Here is an 18,072-nt window from a genome sequence, read left to right as displayed (position 1 = left end):
TTACTCTCTCAGCTCACAATCGCCTCAGTGTTCACTCCCACAGCTCACAATTGCTTCAGAGTTTACTCTCTCAGTTCACAATTGCCTCAGAGTTCACTTTCCTCAGCTCACAATAACCTCAGTTTACTCCCCTCAGTGTTTACTCCCCTCAGTTCACAATCGCCTCAGAGTTTACTCTCCTCAGCTCACAATCGCCTGTGTTAACTCCCACAGCTCACAATCGCCTCCGTGTTTACTCCCCTCAGTTCACAATCGCCTCAGAGTTTACTCCCCTCAGCTCACAATCGCCTCAGCGTTTACTCCCCTCAGCTCACAATCACCTATGTTAACTCCCACAGCTCACAATCGCCTCAGAGTTTACTCCCACAGCTCACAATTGCTTCAGAGTTTACTCCCCTCAGCTCACAATCGCCTCAGCGTTTACTCCCCTCAGTTCACAATCGCCTCAGAGTTTACTCTCTCAGTTCACAATTGCCTCAGCTCACAATAACCTCAGTTTACTCCCCTCAGTTCACAATCGACTCAGTGTTTACTCCCCTCACTTCACAATCGCCTCAGAGTTTACTCTCCTCAGCTCACAATCGCCTGTGTTAACTCCCACAGCTCACAATCGCCTTAGAGTTTACTCCCCTCAGCTCACAATCGTCACAGAGTTTACTCCCTCAGCTCACAATTGCTTCAGATTTTACTCCCCTCAGCTCACAATCGCCTCAGCGTTTACTCCACTCAGCTCACAATTGCTTCAGAGTTTATTCTCTCAGCTCACAATCGCCTTAGAGTTTACTCCCCTCAGCTCACAATCGCCTCAGAGTTTACTCTCCTCAGCTCACGATCGCCTTAGAGTTTACTCCCCTCAGCTCACTATCGCCTCAGAGTTTACTCCCTCAGCTCACAATCGCCTCAGCGTTTACTCTCCTCAGCTCACAATCGCCTCAGAGTTTACTCTCCTCAGCTCACTATCGCCTCAGAGTTTATTCTCCTCAGCTCACAATCGCCTCAGAGTTTACTCTCCTCAGCTCACAATCGCCTTAGAGTTTACTCTCCTCAGCTCACAATCGCCTCAGCGCTTACTCCCCTCAGCTCACAATCGCACTAGAGTTTATTCTCCTCAGCTCACAATCGCCTCAGAGTTTACTCTCCTCAGCTCACAATCGCACTAGAGTTTATTCTCCTCAGCTCACTATCACCTCAGAATTTACTCTCCTCAGCTCACAATCGCATTAGAGTTTACTCCCCTCAGCTCACAATCGCACTAGAGTTCATTCTCCTCAGCACACAATTGCCTCAGAGTTTACTCTGAGTTTAGCTCAGGATCACCTACCCTAAGAATCATCTCAGAAATTATACCCTTCAGCTCGTAGCCTCCTCAGTGTTGGGGACATGAATACCTATCTGGCTATGTCATTGCTAATATAATAATATTGGTGTCAGACAAGAAAATAAAAGAGCCAAGGGCTGCTAAGCTCTCAAAATGTATTTCTCTAAGGTATACTTCCCTGTAAACTCTGAACAAGAAAACAACAGTTTTTAACCACCTTCAAATGATACCTTTAAATTTATACCTGTATATTGTAGATGCAAAAATTCGGTCTCTGTCAAGCACACTAAGACTTGGGACTCACCCAGGGTGCAGTGGTTGGTGTGGTGTTGTGGGTATCACTGCTTGCTGCTCTCCACTCAACAGGTTAGGGTTCGATTTCCAGCTTGGGCAGGAACGCTATAATCATAAGTGTCCTTGTGCAAGGCTCGTACGCTCTAAAGCTCTGTGTGCCTTTGTAAGATCATTAAAGTTTCAAGTCGCTCTGGATAAGACCACATGCCGTACACGCAGCTACATTAACCGAAAAAGTGGAGGCCGTTGGTTTTCACAGGGTTTTGTTCAGGCTGCGGGGAGACCCTTTAACAAGCAAAACACTCCTCGCTCAGCCCCCACTCACTCAGACCCTGATTATTATAGTTTTTCTCTCCAACCTAAAGCCACACTTGCAAAGCCTGAAACTGTTTACATGGAATTTTGCTCTGATAAAAATCAGCCCAATGTACAGTTCCTGTTCCAGTCTATGGCTGTTGCTAATTGTGGATGATGAAAGTCTGCAGATAGTTTTGTTCAGTGTAAAAAGCTTATGTTCAGTCACTGGGGGGGTGAGGGAATAGTTTGAGCACCTCTGACCTCCTGTTGATATTCTAGTGCCCGGTGCCTTTAGAAAACAAGTAAATTAGTAATAAATACAAATGATTACTTTATTCTGGGTTCAAATCACATTTTAATATTTTAGAGTGTTGTGCTTTTTCAGGATCCGAACATTTTTAAGTCATTTAATTTTAAGTTTAACATTTTTAGGAAATGATCAGAAAATATAAAACGTGCCATTACTTTTGCACAGTCCACATTTAATGTTTTATTTTTCACCAATGTGTTAAAGTCAGCAGGTAAACAGGAAGCCTGCATTCAGAGGTGCAGAAGTGTGTTCTGTGTGCAGTGGGTCTCCATTCACTTTGAAAATCAGCATAAAGTAATTACACCAGGCGTGCCCAAACTTTTGCTCACAACTGGACGCCTCAGTCTCGTTTTGTGTGTGTGTGTGTGTGTGTGGGTGGGTGTGTGTGGCTGATAATGTCTCATTACTCCGGGCAGGAGGGCAGGCAGTGATCAGAGGCTGGTTTCTCCACACTGCGATCGTCCAGATGTTTCCCGTAAAATCAAACGGAAAAAGCAACAAAACTGAAATTCGCAGTAAAAGGGATAAAGTAAAGGTTTTCGCCGTGAGCCATCCAATAGAAATCCAGTCTCAATCTGACTGTAGAGACGCGGGGCCGCGGAGTGGGGGGTTGTTACTTTCTTGATCAGTTTGGTGTTGCTTGCTTTCCTTCTGCTTCTGTAATAAAAGTAATGAACGTTAGCCACGTTGAGTTAAAAAGGCCCTACCATTCTTAGCCCCACATTTATAGCATAGTTTGTAAATGGGCCCTGTACAGTAACAGAGAAATAAATAACTGTGGCTGAATCTCAGATAGCTCCACATTCCCTCCACACTGCACTGGGAAAATGTAGACTATTCACCCAGAAATACTCTCAGAAATAAAGGCACTAAGACCTTATTGAGATACTACCTTTGAAGTCACTGAGGTGGGACTCTGAAAGTTGCATATTCTACACCTTTAATTACAGAGCACATTTGTAAAATAGTCCAGTCCTGATTACACAAACGTCATATTACCATGTCCTAACTGAGTTAAAGCTTCTAATTTCCCTTTTCTACTTTAGTTATATAAACATACAAATATACACATCTCCCGGTGAAAAGTAAATATCGTGTGAGGTACACAGTTGGACCTTAAGGCTATTACTGTTCCTTTGAGGGTGCATTTATACTGTTTTTAACTTGTGGTAAGCAAAAATGTACTGACAATGTACTGCACTACCTCCCAGACCTACATTAAATTTAAGCCTAAACTTAAAGAAATTTCCAAAGGTGAATCACCACTGATGCTTCAGTTGAGTCTAAGACTAGGCTTAATTCATCCCTGAGACACCAGCCCTAGGCCATAGGTTCAGTAAAGAATTGTGCACGTACAGCCGAATTCACGATGGCTCATTGTTGGACGTATTCAACACTGTTTGGGTGCAGACGGCATTTTTTCAAATCTGGGATTTGCACTCGGGAGTTCAGAGCTGCGAGTAAGATTTACTCTTTTCCATTGCGTTAAGCCAAGCCTTGGACCACTGCAGTTACAATGGTCATGATTAGAAGTTCCTGATAGTCTAGGCTTAGGCTTAATCAGGATTTGATCTTGCTGAAATATCTGTCCTGGCAAACATAAGAGTTTATTTCTGAAAACCGTGGTTATGTAATGATCTCGCTAACCGCCACAGCACAGTTTCTTTAGCACGGCTTCTAATGTCATCCACACCCATGTGTCACCTCTTCTGGACACTTAAGAGCTTTAAACAGGTGCAGAGCACATTCTCCTGCCACAGTGCTGCAAAACCCCACATCTTTTTAGTCATAGCCAGTACATCGCAAAGAATTCCTGCAATGCTACGCAAAAAAAATCAGATAGGATCCAATAACCTCGATCTTCAGTTTCCAAGGATGAAACTGATTCGGCTTGGAACAGTGGCCATATCTTTAGTCCTCAGATTCAGGATCTCTCAATTCTTTGATCCATCAGAGACAACTCCCTTCAGTATCTCAAGGTCTGGTGCTGGACTCAGAGGTCTGGCAGTTCTACTGGAAAATCCCTAAGACGGAGGGAAGCAAATGTGTGACGTGGCGAAAGCGCTAATATTACAGCAAACGAGGCCTGTGATCTTCTGAAATCAAGGGAATAATAGGGTGTTTGTCCAGTAACAGCTTCTCTTCTTCTGGGAGGCTTTTACAATTGATGCTTAAATATTGCTGTGAGGATTTGATTACATTCAGCATCGAGTGCATTAGAGAGTTCAGGTACGGGTGTTAGTCGATTAGTTTTGGATCACAAATGTCACTTATTTAACCAGGGAATAAAATCTCACTGGAAGTACTGGGTGGTGATTCATCATGCCAGACGAGGTAAAGCCATGTCTGGATACACAGGGACATCAGTGAGTCTCAGCGGATCTTTTTATGTGTCCAGAATAACCTACTCTTCACTGATATAATCACATTTATTTTTATATTAAAAACTAGAACTGATACAAGGTCAGTTACTTACCTGATTTAACGTTTTCCTGTTTATCTGTTCAAGCAAAACAATTCCAGCTGTCTGTGTGCCCCAGATGCTCTAAAGACTACCAATGGGCATCAGCTGTAGGATAGAGCACAAATATCTCCTCATACAGGATTACATTTAACCGCTTTAAAAACAAATGGCTGAAACCTCTGCGTTGCGTGTTATGCGTTTATACATACGGCTCTATTGGCAGGTGGAAGGCTTGCGTTGGCACAGTACTGATTTAGATTGTTTGGCTCAAGCTGTCTAGCTGGGGATTGCAGGTGTACAACCAGACGGAGTATGTTTACATTATTTGTAAACAGGTCTAAACTTCAGCAGGGGGTTGTAATGGAAAGAAAAGGAAATCACCTGCGGGATTTCCAGGCCCCAGATCCGAGGCAGAGCAAGGAGTAAATAAGAAGACAGTGAGGTGTGTGGTCTGGAGAAAGTCAACGGAGCTGAAAGAACAGAGGTTATATGTATAAATTCTTCCAGAGTAAGAGTTCTGATTTCAAATCAGTGCGGCCATTCATCACAGACTTCATCTTACAGGTTTTATACACGTGGAGAGAGTTAATCAGTCTGTGCCATTGAGATTCGATTTTATTGGATCTTTGACACTGAGATCAGAATAGTTTGCATTATTCTCCCCCAGTGAAGCTGCCTTTCTCCCAGCTGCAGCGTGGACTTATGTCTTCCAGAGTCCTCGAGGGGATAGCAGTCTAACCTGCCAGTGACATCACCTTTCCCCCCCGTCCCAGGGCACGGCAAGAATTTCCTTATCCGGCCCCCACCAGCTGAACCCCCTCTCGAAGGTGGAATCAAACTGGACAAGAAAATGAGCTAAGAACACTAAAGTGGTTGTAAAGGTGGCTGTGAATGCGACTGAAGGAATGCATGTGGAGGCCAGGGGAAATTACCACTGCACCGAAGTGGCTTCCCAAGGCTGCAACCTGTTTGCATTTCAGTTTGTTTTTTTTTCCCTCTCAATAGTTTTACAATATTCTTCAGCCACCTCTGTTCCCTTCATTTTGGCCTGCGCCGACCCGAGACTTAAAGAGCTCCACAGACGGCTACCCAGAGAATAGTCAACCTTTAGCAAAGTCCACTCAGCAGAACAGGGCTCATAAAACACAAGAGCAAGTTTGCACACTTTGGAAATTGCTTTGGCACCGATACAGAGGGAATATCAGGAGGTGAGATATTACATGTCACCACCGTCATATTTTTAAAACAATACCCATCACCAAATATTTACCAGGTGAGCATTGATTTATAATATTGTGTATGTTTGTATATACACACACACACACACACACACACACACACACACACTTCGACATAGATATTTGTGTATTTTGTATATGTTTTAAGAAAGGAAAATTAAGTTTTTACATGATGTTCATATTCAATTATTTTTTTTTTAGCGAAGAACGTTGCAAAATTTAGTAGTTAAAATTATATTTGTAATATTTACGTAATGTAAAATCTATCATAAATGCAGTTACCTACAATAGACTAGAGTTCAGGTTTAACTTTAAACTGATTCTTGGTTTTAAATTTAGAATTAAGTTTTTTAAATTAATTAATTAATTAATTAATTTATTTAAAAGAATAAACAGTTTAAAAAATGGGTCTCAAAATTGTACAAACTGCAGTTTCAAATTACAGAGAACTGGTGTAAATCGTGTAATTATAAAAAAAAAGACAACAGGAGTGTGGCTGAACTAGGACAGGAAGTGATTTCACTTTGAGTGGGCGGAGTTAGGCCTGTGCTTTTATTTATTTAATTTTTTAGAAAATGCTGTTAAAGTACAGTTAATATGTGAGTGAACTGGACATGAACGTGTTAAAATGACTATAATTCTGTTGTGTTTTCATGTTTTTATATTTAAACTTTAAGAGAAGTTCCTCCAACACTCTGAAAAAGATTCATGGCACAGAACATGTCCTTTCTCTTGTTGCCTTTTAAACAGTTAGTTACTGAACCCATGTTTTTCAGTGAGAGGCCGGTGAAGCTGATGAATGCAAAATTCCTGAACTGAAATGAAAGTTTATTGCAGTGATTTGTAGCAGTTAAAGTGTTGACCCTACTGTTGCACGGTGTAGAAACCTGATCTGGAGACTGCCAGCTCACACTGAGACAAACACACACACAAAACAAACACACACACACACACAAACCCCCAACACACATTTACACACTTTCTTTTCATTAGCACAGAGGTCATGCAAAATCATTAGGGTTACTCTACCAAAGGAGCTGCCTTTCTCTCTCTCTCTCTCTCTCACACACACACACACACACACACACACACACACACACACAATCCACAATTACAGCTCAGTGTTTTATCCAAGCAAACACACAGTGACAAAGCTGTTATGAAGTAAAGGATCTCCAGTGTGTTTAAGTGTGAGTGTGTGTATCTTCCATTACTCATTCATTGTATCAAAAGCCCTCTGCTGGTGAGAATCTGAGATAACTATTACCTTCCCTCTATCAAAATGAGGAAATCAAAGAGGTGCCAGAGAATGAATAAATGTTGTAGTGCATTTTTACTTCTGAGAGAACGTCCTGTAATTCAGAAGAGAAATCACTCCCAGGCCCGGCCTCATTCCACCGATTTCTTAACCGTTCTGAATAAGTTAATGGTTACGACGTAAACAACCCCATTCCTGATGAAACACATCTTTCTAGAGAAACTCTCTGAGTCAGAAGAGTCCCAGGGTTCGTGATAGTAACCAGACGTCTGACAACATCTGCCTCTAAAAGCACAAAGATGTTGGACAAAATGATAAACTCTGCGTGGAACGTATTGGAGTAAAAATGTAAATCACTGACCAAAATAAAACAGAAAAAGACATCAGTGATACACAGAAGGCACGTAAATAAATGATAAGCTGCATTCATCAAATTAAAGTGTAACATACTATTAATAAAAATGTATAAAGTGTTTAACAGATCTTTAAAAATAAACTAATTTTTTTGTTTACATTCTTCGCTCAGTTCAAACCCACCCTTTCTGTGTAATCCGTGCTTTAACCGAACAGATGGAATAAAGCTGTAGAAAGACAAGTTCAAGCTCTTCAGACACAGCTCTCCACAGCACAAACAAACAAACACTTTCTAACAATGAACAATAACTAGCCGTTTCCATCCACGTCTTCAACAATAAACGGACGACTTTGATCACGGCGCTGAAGTTTAAAACAGGAAAATGATTCAATGTAATATTTATGTAAATATAAAAAAGAGTCGTAGATCAATCAGACAACACGCTGGGGGATGTGTGTGATGGTGTGTGTGTTGTTGTGGACGAGGCAGTAGCCCAGAGCAGATTACTGCATGGAGATGCATGTGGTAATGTGTTCCTCATGTGGAGTCTTTAGGATAAAACCCAGTCTCTTTTACAAGGTTAGCCCAGCCTGGGGGAAGTGAGGAGCCGGAGCCGGAGCCGGAGCCAGAGCCTGAGATGTGGAGAGGGCTGAAATGAAAATAGCTCCGAGGGGGTACAGCTTTTCCCTCTCTTTTTCTACCTCCCTTTTTCATCTCGTCCAGCAGGAAGGTGGCAGGTCACCTGTATAATGTGAGCTTGCACAACAGGCAGAAATTGATGCAGCTTTAATTTGCGGTTGCTTTCTGAAAGGTGTATGAGCAGTTAATGTGAAAAATATGGCTCAGCTTCACCCTGTGGCCTACCTTCCTCGTGATGTGGATGTGTGCTTCATGCATGAGTGTTTATGTACATCCTTCAGGACTTTTCAAGACCTCTGTAAGAAAAACAGAGAAAGCTGGGCTAACCTTAAAAAAACAGTCCCGTCAAAAGGTTTCTGTTCCTGTCAGATTTGCACTCATTCGTTCAAAGACACCTCCAAAATTCAGCCTTAAACGTTGGTCCATTTTTCTGACAGCATCAGTTGTTTTTTTGTTGCCTTCTCACAGTGGAAGAATGGACAGAAACACCTGTGGGTCTTTCCAGATCTGATATGATCTGCTCCTAATTCTTAAAGATGAACACTTAAAGTACTGTGTTTCTGAGGGTGACACTTCTGGAGGTCTGAGGTCTTGTACGGCTGTTGAGCTATTGTGCTCCTGGGACCTGGAGGTTGTGGGTTCGAGTCCCGCTCCAGGTGACTGTCTGTGAGGAGTGTGGTGTGTTCTCCCTGTGTCTGCGTGGGTTGCTCCGGTTTCCTCCCATAGTCCAAAAACACACGTTGGTAGGTGGATTGGAGACCCAAAAGTGTCCGTATGTGTGAGTGTGTGTGTGTTGCCCTGTGAAGGACTGGCGCCCCCTATCTTACAACCAGTCTCAGAAATCCTTCTTGGAAAATGAATAGCTTTAACTGCATGGCTGTTTTCACTAGAAATTACATACAGAAAGAGTGGTCTCTGACTTCTGCAAACTACTGTACAAGACCTATGGGGTCATAGCTTTGCTTCATGTCCTGACACAATGTAAAAAAACAACCCTCTATGTGTCTTTGTGTAAGACTTTCTACATAAAGCAATGTCCACCAGGCTTTCTTTGGGGCAGAAAGTGGGATCCCTTGGTGGAGAGCATTGTCTGAGAGTGGATTTACTGCCGGTTCTCTACGGAGGTAAAGAGCAGACCACACTGTGAATACTGTGATCACGTTCTAGCTTTTCCCACAGCGTGACCTTCGGCACTGCTGCAGATTCCATCAGCAGAGTCTCACCTGAGAGCACACAGCGATGGGTCAGTGGACAAATATGCTCTGCCCAGGCCTCCGCAGGCCGGGTGCCGCTCTGTAGACTAAACACACAGCAAGACAAGCAAACCAAGCACAGCTTTCCAAACACAGCACACGCAAAGCCCAGGGACCAGGCCCACGTTAGGCCTGACAGGAACAGACACATCGCAGCTCACTGATAAACCACCCAAACAGCCGTCTGGAATTTCTGAGTATCGCTCAAACAATGGCACAAAGGAATAGGCCCGACCACCTTGAGTTAGGGCAGGAATCAGGAGGTGGAGAGGACACACGGAGAGAAGTAAAGCCTTAGAACATAAACTTAGAAACTACTGCAGAGAGCAAGAGACGGGATGAGATGATAATTTATGGAGAGAGAGAGAGAGAGAGAGAGAGAGAGAGAGAGAGAGAGAGAGACTTTGCTAAAGGCGTGTGTCCTCTCACTGACACATGTCTTGTGTCATATCAAACCAGCGCTGAAAGCCTGATCTGTAATTTGGCTCAGAGATGCAGCTGTCCTCATCCACTGCCATTCAGTGCCTCAATTAAAAACTAGAGCTGAGCCTTTAACGATGTTCGGAAGAGAGGCCCTCTTCCTAATATAGGGGACAGTAATGACAGAGTGAGTAGCCGATGAAAAAAGATGAGCAGAAGAGGCAAGGTCCTGTAAGAAAGAGCTAGATCTCTCTCAATACATTTTACCAGAAACAGGATTTTCAATTTGGTGGAACAGAAAACTTTTTTTCCTTTACTCTTCTAGGCCAAGATCCATTTCTTCGGGTTTCATTGTGGAAAGGGAACTTCTTAAATCAAGTGCAGAGCCTTAGCCTGGGTTTATCTAACCCTGAGCTCTGGGGCAGGGGTTATGGGGTTAGGCAGCCTGGTCAGTCAGTCAGCTACTGATGGGCAGTTTCAATACCCCGGCTCCTGAATGTCCTGAAATGTGACCACATTCCTGAGCGCCATGGCACTTTTGTCCCTGGCTCAAGGTTTGGAGGTGATCGTTTGACAATAAATATTGTCTCTGCTACACTGCTCCTAACTCTGATTACTTTTCCCATAACAGCCCTGGGGCTGTAGATTTATGAATATTCACGTGTCTGAGGCTGTCACCGGCCTGTGCTGTTTGCGTGTTCCCGGCTTTAAAGCTCTCACAGCTCGAGCAGCGTAAGCTTGGCAAATACAGCAGAATTAGTTGCGCTACCTTCTGTTTATTTGAACACCGCTCGGCTTCTGTGTTTGTTTGCTGTTCTCTTATCGGCTCCTGCTCCGAGTAGCGTCTGTTTGTTTGGACAGTTACCTGACTCTTATCTCTACAAGAACTGCTGCTAATCCCTAGTGTGACAACACTGAGGCCCAGTTCTCCCTGTTGCCCTCCGCTGTTCAGAGAGGGCACTGCAGCCCACGCATCTTCATCAATACACTATTGTCCAGTCACTCTCCATCTGGAACTGCTCTGTGGAAGTTGAAACTTCAGTTCTGGGTCTTTGTGATAAGTCTTTAAACAGGATTAATAATGGCTCAATAAACTTACAAATTCATGGGATGACAGGGAGATTTATGAAGTACTCCACGTCGACTTGTAGAGTTAAAGCGTACTGTGAGTAAATAAATCCAAATGTTCTTTATGTTTGTCTTGTAATTGCTTTCAGTTGTCTCTAATTATCTCCCTCTTTTTTAAAAAAACAATTCATATTGCCGCACTTTCTTCCTCTACGCATCTGTTTCAGTCACGGAGCTGTGTGTAAGCCACAGAATTCACACCTGTATTAGTTCTGGTACTTTCTTGGTGCTGCTTTACGGTCACCGTTTGGACACTAATGAACAAATGATCCTGAGAAACAGTCGGGGCACGTACGGCCTTTACCCGGCGAGGTTAGTTTAAATATATCTATACCATATCGATTCCGATCAGTTCATTTTTGTACATGTTTATGTACACACTCACTCTGTATAAACACAGATAAATAACAGTAACGCAAACAGAGAGACAGGCTTCTGGACTTCAGGGCCTTTATCGGAACTCTGGACAAATCCCTGGAAACAAACGTCTAAGAAAGAACCCAAAGCCCTTGCCATTGTTCACTAGTGATTCCACTTCATTCTCTTTTTCTGCACTGTGCTAACGTACAATATCCATTCATTCACTGTCTGTAAGCACTCCTCCCTGTTCACTGTCACCGTGGGTCTGGAGTCACTGGGCACACACTGGAACCACGCGGCCTGGAAGAGTATGATCACAAGAACTCAGGGTTCACACTAAGAACACAACAGAGTTAAACTAGAGATTGGGCTTTTGTCTAATAACAGAAGCAATCCTAATCACACCAACATGCTAATCATGGCCTTCTGCTTCACAGATGAGTTCTCCTGAGACATTTTAACAACCAAGACTAGAATACGTTGCAATCAAGTAGGTTTTTTTTAGCTGTGTGTGTGTAATAGTAATAAGTGTATTGGCTGAGATTGTATCGCAGGGTCTCGGTCCTGTATCGCTGAAGCCCATGTTTGCCTCTTCTTCAAAACCTGACTCTGCTGAGAGAAGATTTGGAACCAGAGCTGAGATAGGTGTCACAGTGGAAGAAAAAGCAAAAATAGCATTCAGTGCGCAGTCCAGGAGCGGGAACAAGAGAGAGTCTTAAATCACAGCAATGTACACACTATTTAAAGTTTTTCTTGCCACTGAACATACCCTCAGTTGGTTCCTTGGCAGGGGCCTACGATCATTTCCATTGTAGTAGATATTAGTCATTGAATATGTACAAACACAGTGACAGCTTCTTTTGCTGGAAAACCTTCCAGAAAACCCCCCAAAAAAACAATTTCTTCAACGTGTTGCTGCTGTAAAAATACTTAAAATTAAAAGCTGAGGTGAAAAAAAGCATGCACATATAAAGACAATATTTAAAAGGGTACAGTCTTTGTTTTCACAAACATGTGAATTATGTGATTTTGAAAGTTCGTTACTGGACAAATTTGAGGAACTGAGTTTCACATTTATGTCACAAACACCTTTGGCAAAGTCAATTAAACATCTGCCATCAGAGGTCATAGCAAAAATATTGATTAACGACATTGTCTCTTTAAAGATAAAAATCAGAATTTCATTATTGCAGTTGTCTTTAAGGGCCTATGTTTACAACCAGTGCCTTCATTCATTCATTGTCTGTAACCTTTATCAGTTCAGGTTTGTGGTGGGTCTGGACCCTACCTGGAATCACTGGGTGCAAGGCAGGAACACAAACTGGAGGGGGCGCCAGTCCTTCACAGGGTAACACACACTCACACATTCACTCACACACACCCCCGTACGGACACTTTTGAGTCAATCCACTTACCAACGTCTTTTTGTTTTTGGACTGTGGGAGGAAACAGGAGCACCCGGAGGAAACCCACGCAGACACAGGGAGAACACACCACACTCCTCACAGACAGTCACCCGGAGGAAACCCACGCAGACACAGGGAGAACACACCACATTCCTCACAGACAGTCACCCGGAGGAAACCCACGCAGACACAAGGAGAACACACCACACTCCTCACAGACAGTCACCCGGAGGAAACCCACGCAGACACAGGGAGAACACACCACACTCCTCACAGACAGTCACTCGGAGGAAACCCACGCAGACACAGGGAGAACACACCACACTCCTCACAGACAGTCACCCGGAGGACACCCACGCAGACACAGGGAGAACACACCACACTCCTCACAGACAGTCACCCGGAGGAAACCCACGCAGACACAGGGAGAACACACCAAACAACTCCTGAACAGTAATATGAAATTAATTAATTTTCCGGAGGAAACTGGAGAAAGAACTGGTGCACTTGAATAAAGGCATTAGCCAGAAACCTGAAACTTTGTCACAAATGGTTCTTGCAGAATGGCAGTGATCATAAGCATTCAGCCAAATCCGTGACCAAATCGCCTACAGTCAACAAGGTGAACGGTCTGAAGTGCCCGCAGCAAAGTCCTGACGTGAACTCCACAGAAAGTTCAGGGGCTGGGCTGAAAAAGTGTGTTTGAGGGAAATAACTGGAACCAACAAACTGGACTGAATTAGAGCAGATCTGTCAGGAGGAATGGGCTAAAACTCCAGTGTTGTGAGAAGCTTGTGTAAGGCTCCCTCAGCGTTTGATTCAAATCAACAATTAAAAGACCAAGCCACCAAACGCTAACAAAACACAAGTCAGTGAGAATGAAGTGTGCATTCATTGAAAATCTGATAAAGTAAATACACCATGAAATAAATGAGTCTATTAGCTATTATTTTGAAAACACATCTTATGGAATTAAATTGAAGTAACAGTTGTGAAATATGACGTTTGAAATTCTTTAAATCAGTTGTAAAGTTTTTGGCTTCAGCTCTGAAATCTGTTGTACAGTTCTATAGCAAAGAAGCTTCTAGAAAAATGGACTACGCGGTACATTTGAAGGACGAGCCAAACGCAAACCAACTGCAGAATCTTATAAGAGTCCACAGAGATGAAAGGAAGGGCCAAAAGCGACGAGTTGTTAGAACAATAACTTCCAGAAATTTCAGCTGTGGTTATGGTTTTCATAAAACACAAGCAAGGATTTCATCAACTCTGGGATTTTGCATTTGCAGTTAAAGTTGTAGGGGGTAGGACTCCATTTATAAAGCATTAGACATCGCAAAAACTGGGTTGGAATTGTTACTCAGTGACTTTCAAAGCTGTTGTTGCTTCAAATGCTGCCATTAAAAGTTTTTAGAAGTTTTTCTTGAAGCGTGATTCTTAAACAACTCAAGCTTTACCAAACCGTTCTAACAGTAATAACGCCTGCTTTAGGAATATGTTCTCAATCGATCAACAGTTTGTGTCTTTAACCGTCTTTCTCAAACAAGGTGAAATAAATACAAGGACACTGTCATTTTTCCAAAACAAGATACTTTATAATTGATGTCAAAGACAAATGTTAAAGTAAAAGGTCCCAAGAAAAAGTTCTACTGTAACAATGGAAAAATAAAATAAAATCCAAAAACAAAGAGATAAAAAATAAAATTCAATTCTTACGTCTGTAAACCTAGACCTGCTCTCGAGCCACAGTGGTCATAGATATATTACTGGCTGTAAAGGGAAGGACAGGCTGAGGATGATATACCTGTCAAACATCTGGAAAAAGCCCTTTGATGACTCCAGATGCTCTCCACTCAAACCCAAAAATACATCCAAAGGAGGAAAAAAAATAGATATATCACACAGGCAGTCTAATATGTAGTGTGTAGTTCACCTAAAACAATGTTCTAAATAAATACAATAAAATCTGTTGTCTGTATGTCACAAGTGCTATATAGTTTGTGTTTTGTAAAATATTCAAATGTTTGAAATTGTTTAGTTTCTCCATTTTTTCTCTCACTCTCTCTCTTTTTTTTTCAAAACAAGTAAAAAGCACATCTGTCGGACCCGAGGAGCATTGTTCTTTCCGCTGCATCCCGACCACAGAAAAGAGGAGAAAGCGGTGGCCTTCCCGAGCGCTCTTCGATGCTGAAAATATCTGGTCCTCCAGTGCTCTTCGGTTGTGCAAATATATTACAAAGACAGACAGCATGCCGACACACAAACATGCAGAAAAACGACAGGGGTATGGAGCAGAGAAGAACTCAACCAGGCCTTCAAATAAACAGCGCTAGGCCTGGGCTAAATGGCGAATTAGCAGGAATGACAGATGTTCAAATAAATGGGAAACAAAATCTAAATAAATGGAATGTTTGCTGTATTTTTTTTTCTTTCTTTTTTCTTTTTTTATAACAAGAAAAGTGGCTGTTAAAATATCTGGATCCCGGATGGATAAACCAGATCGAAAAGTCCCTTTGAGGAGTTAAAAAACTTAAAATAACATAAAATAAAGGTGAGAACCAGGCTGCCATTGTTCAGACTGTTATTGCAAAGTGATCTGTGAGTTCTGGTTGGCAAGTCAGTTACTGCACTGTGACCATTACTGCATCCTTCTTTATAACACTGAGGACAATGCCTGCCTGAACACTTTCAATCAGTGAAATCAGCCTGCACTCTTCACTCTACTTGCACCAAATATTCAGCATCTTGACCAGGATTTGATAACTACTGTAGTTTCTATAATAATATGTACTTGAGCAGTCCAAGGTGCATCGGTATTAATAAAAAGTAATAACATGCTACAATATGGTTCTACTTGAAAACAAGTGCTTTGAAAAATGCCAACTGCTTGTGCAATTTGCAGAAAGCAAACATCTACAATGGCACTTGGATCATAATTCGGACGCTTCCCAAATGGACCCAACGATGTGGGCCGTTTATCTGGTCTGTTCTAACAAACTTGCCTGCCAGCACATTCACTGAGCGAGCCCGTGTCGGCGTGTCTGTGGAGATGACTGTCCTTCGCTGTATAATGAAGTGCCCGGTGACTGTGATTTGAGAACCAGTGTAGTGCTACGGTTAGCGGCTCTAAACCAATGGCAGCCGTGAGGAGAGAGAGTCTTCAGTGAGCCCGGTGTTCTACGCACAGCCAGAGCTATGAGCATGTCGTCACCTTGCACTTCCAAAGTTTTTTCAAATGTGATTGTAATCTTTTATAATATATATCTATAGATTTTTTTTTCTCATATATAAATCTACTATGAACAGAACATAGAGTTAAGTACACAATTGTTGGAATCATTATACAAAGTAGAAACATCTCAAATTCACCCTCCCAAGAAAAAAAAGAGAAAGGAAACAAGGATAAAAGGAAAACAAATTAAAAAAAGACCCCAGAGTGTGTAAAAGGCTGCTCTGTAAAGAGAAGAACTACGGTCATAAGAACTTTAAGCATGTAAAACAACATTGTCAACTGTACAGAGTGTAACAGGGAAACGACTAAATCAAAAATAGAAAAAAAAACATATATAAAAGTTCAAGACAATAAGGAGAAGAACGAGGAGAAAAGACAAGAACATAACTCAAGAATGGAGTAGTCATGTGAGGCACGGGTGTACCAGGAAAGACAGTAAGAACAATCGCAGAAAGCAACTCATGCCGACTTCCACGCCATGAGATTCTCCCATCTCATGGCGTGATAATATACAAGAAATAATCAAAACGTTCATAGTCCACGACGTCAAAGGTAGTTGCCAAAAGGCTGAACATGAGTTGTTGGTTTTCAAACAAGTACGACCATCTAAAATCAGTCCAGAAGCAGAACACTTGAATCAGTGTCAAGGCGAATAACGTGGTCGTGAGCATGCTTGTGTATTTACAGGTAAATTGGTCAGTAAGATGCATACATGTGCTGCTCCAAAACCTACTGCTCAGCTAGAAAACGAGGAGTGTCACAGGCGTCTCGGGGTGGGGTTTTTGCCTTTATTGTCTGGGTGTGGGCTGGTGGTCTGATTACCTCCTGCACTGACATTCACACACACACACACACACACACACACAAGTAGCACCTGCCAGTAGTGAAATGACAGCCCACTGCAGTGCTGCTAGTGCAGGGGTCCAATGGCAGGAAACATGATGCTGACCACCAGCACTGAATCTCACTGGCTGACACATCAAAAGGCTCAATGGTATACTTTAAAACTGATTTCCAGCCCTTGTCCTTATTCTTCAAATTTGCCACTTAAAAGAAAAAAGAAAAACACCTGACTCTATGCTGAGAAGGATATAATCGGTGATTAGACAGTGCCCTTAACAGCGATTTTATCTGAGCTCTATGACATTCAAAGCTATAAAGATTCTAACCATTGAAAATATATAAATAGCTCAATAATTCCACTTCTCATAAATCACAAAGATCTACAAGAAGAAAAAACATCGTATACGCCTTCGGAGAGTGGCGCTGAACTACTGGTTAGAACTCATGCTTTCAGTGTTTTCTGGAATTCTACGACTACAGCATTCAAACTGGTCCAAGGGAAAGGGTCGGAATAACAGTGCATGCGAGTTAACGGAGGTGATACTGGAGATTTAGTCATAGATTTCGAACAAGTAGCTACATTGACCTGGACTTGTCCTCAAAAGCACTGCTTCAGCAAATGCCTGTGCACAGCTGGCAACTACCTTATGTGTTAATTAAAAGTGAAACATCCTGAATTCTTAAGCAAGTACAGTAAAAAAAAACCAACAACATCAACAACAAAAAACAAAAGAGAGAAAGCAAATAAAATAATAAATGCAATGGGATTATGATAATGTGTGTGAGACACACAGAAATCTGCAGGGCATTCCTGGTAAACATGCAAAGGGCTTTCTGTCCTTAAGGTCTTCAGCCATTCCACTCCTGGAAAAAAGGAGGCGGGGGGCTGAGGGACACAAAGGCCTTGCCCTTATGTAACTAGTTTAAGGCAATGTTCTTCTCAAATCATCGTTAAATCCACCAACTCTTAAAAAAAAAAAAAAAAAAGGCACAATCTCTCAGTGTCTCTCTCGTGTGTTAGAGGGATTCCAGAAGGGCTGCTTCACTAGCCACCTTCCACACTTCCTCCAAAACGTCTTTGCTCCCTCTCCCTCACCCTGGCCAAGCCTCAAGTCTCTCGTCTCAACCAGCTCCAAAGCACGCAGCAGTAACTTTCCAACACGTCACAACCTTGGAATGAAACAGCATCAGTCACTTTTTCCTCCCCTTTAAGAAAAGACAAAACAAATAAACAAACAAACAAATAAAGGATAGACA

Source organism: Hoplias malabaricus, chromosome 12 (assembly GCF_029633855.1).
Source record: "Hoplias malabaricus isolate fHopMal1 chromosome 12, fHopMal1.hap1, whole genome shotgun sequence".
In the NCBI taxonomy this organism is placed as follows: domain Eukaryota; kingdom Metazoa; phylum Chordata; class Actinopteri; order Characiformes; family Erythrinidae; genus Hoplias; species Hoplias malabaricus.
This window is presented reverse-complemented; position numbering follows the sequence as displayed.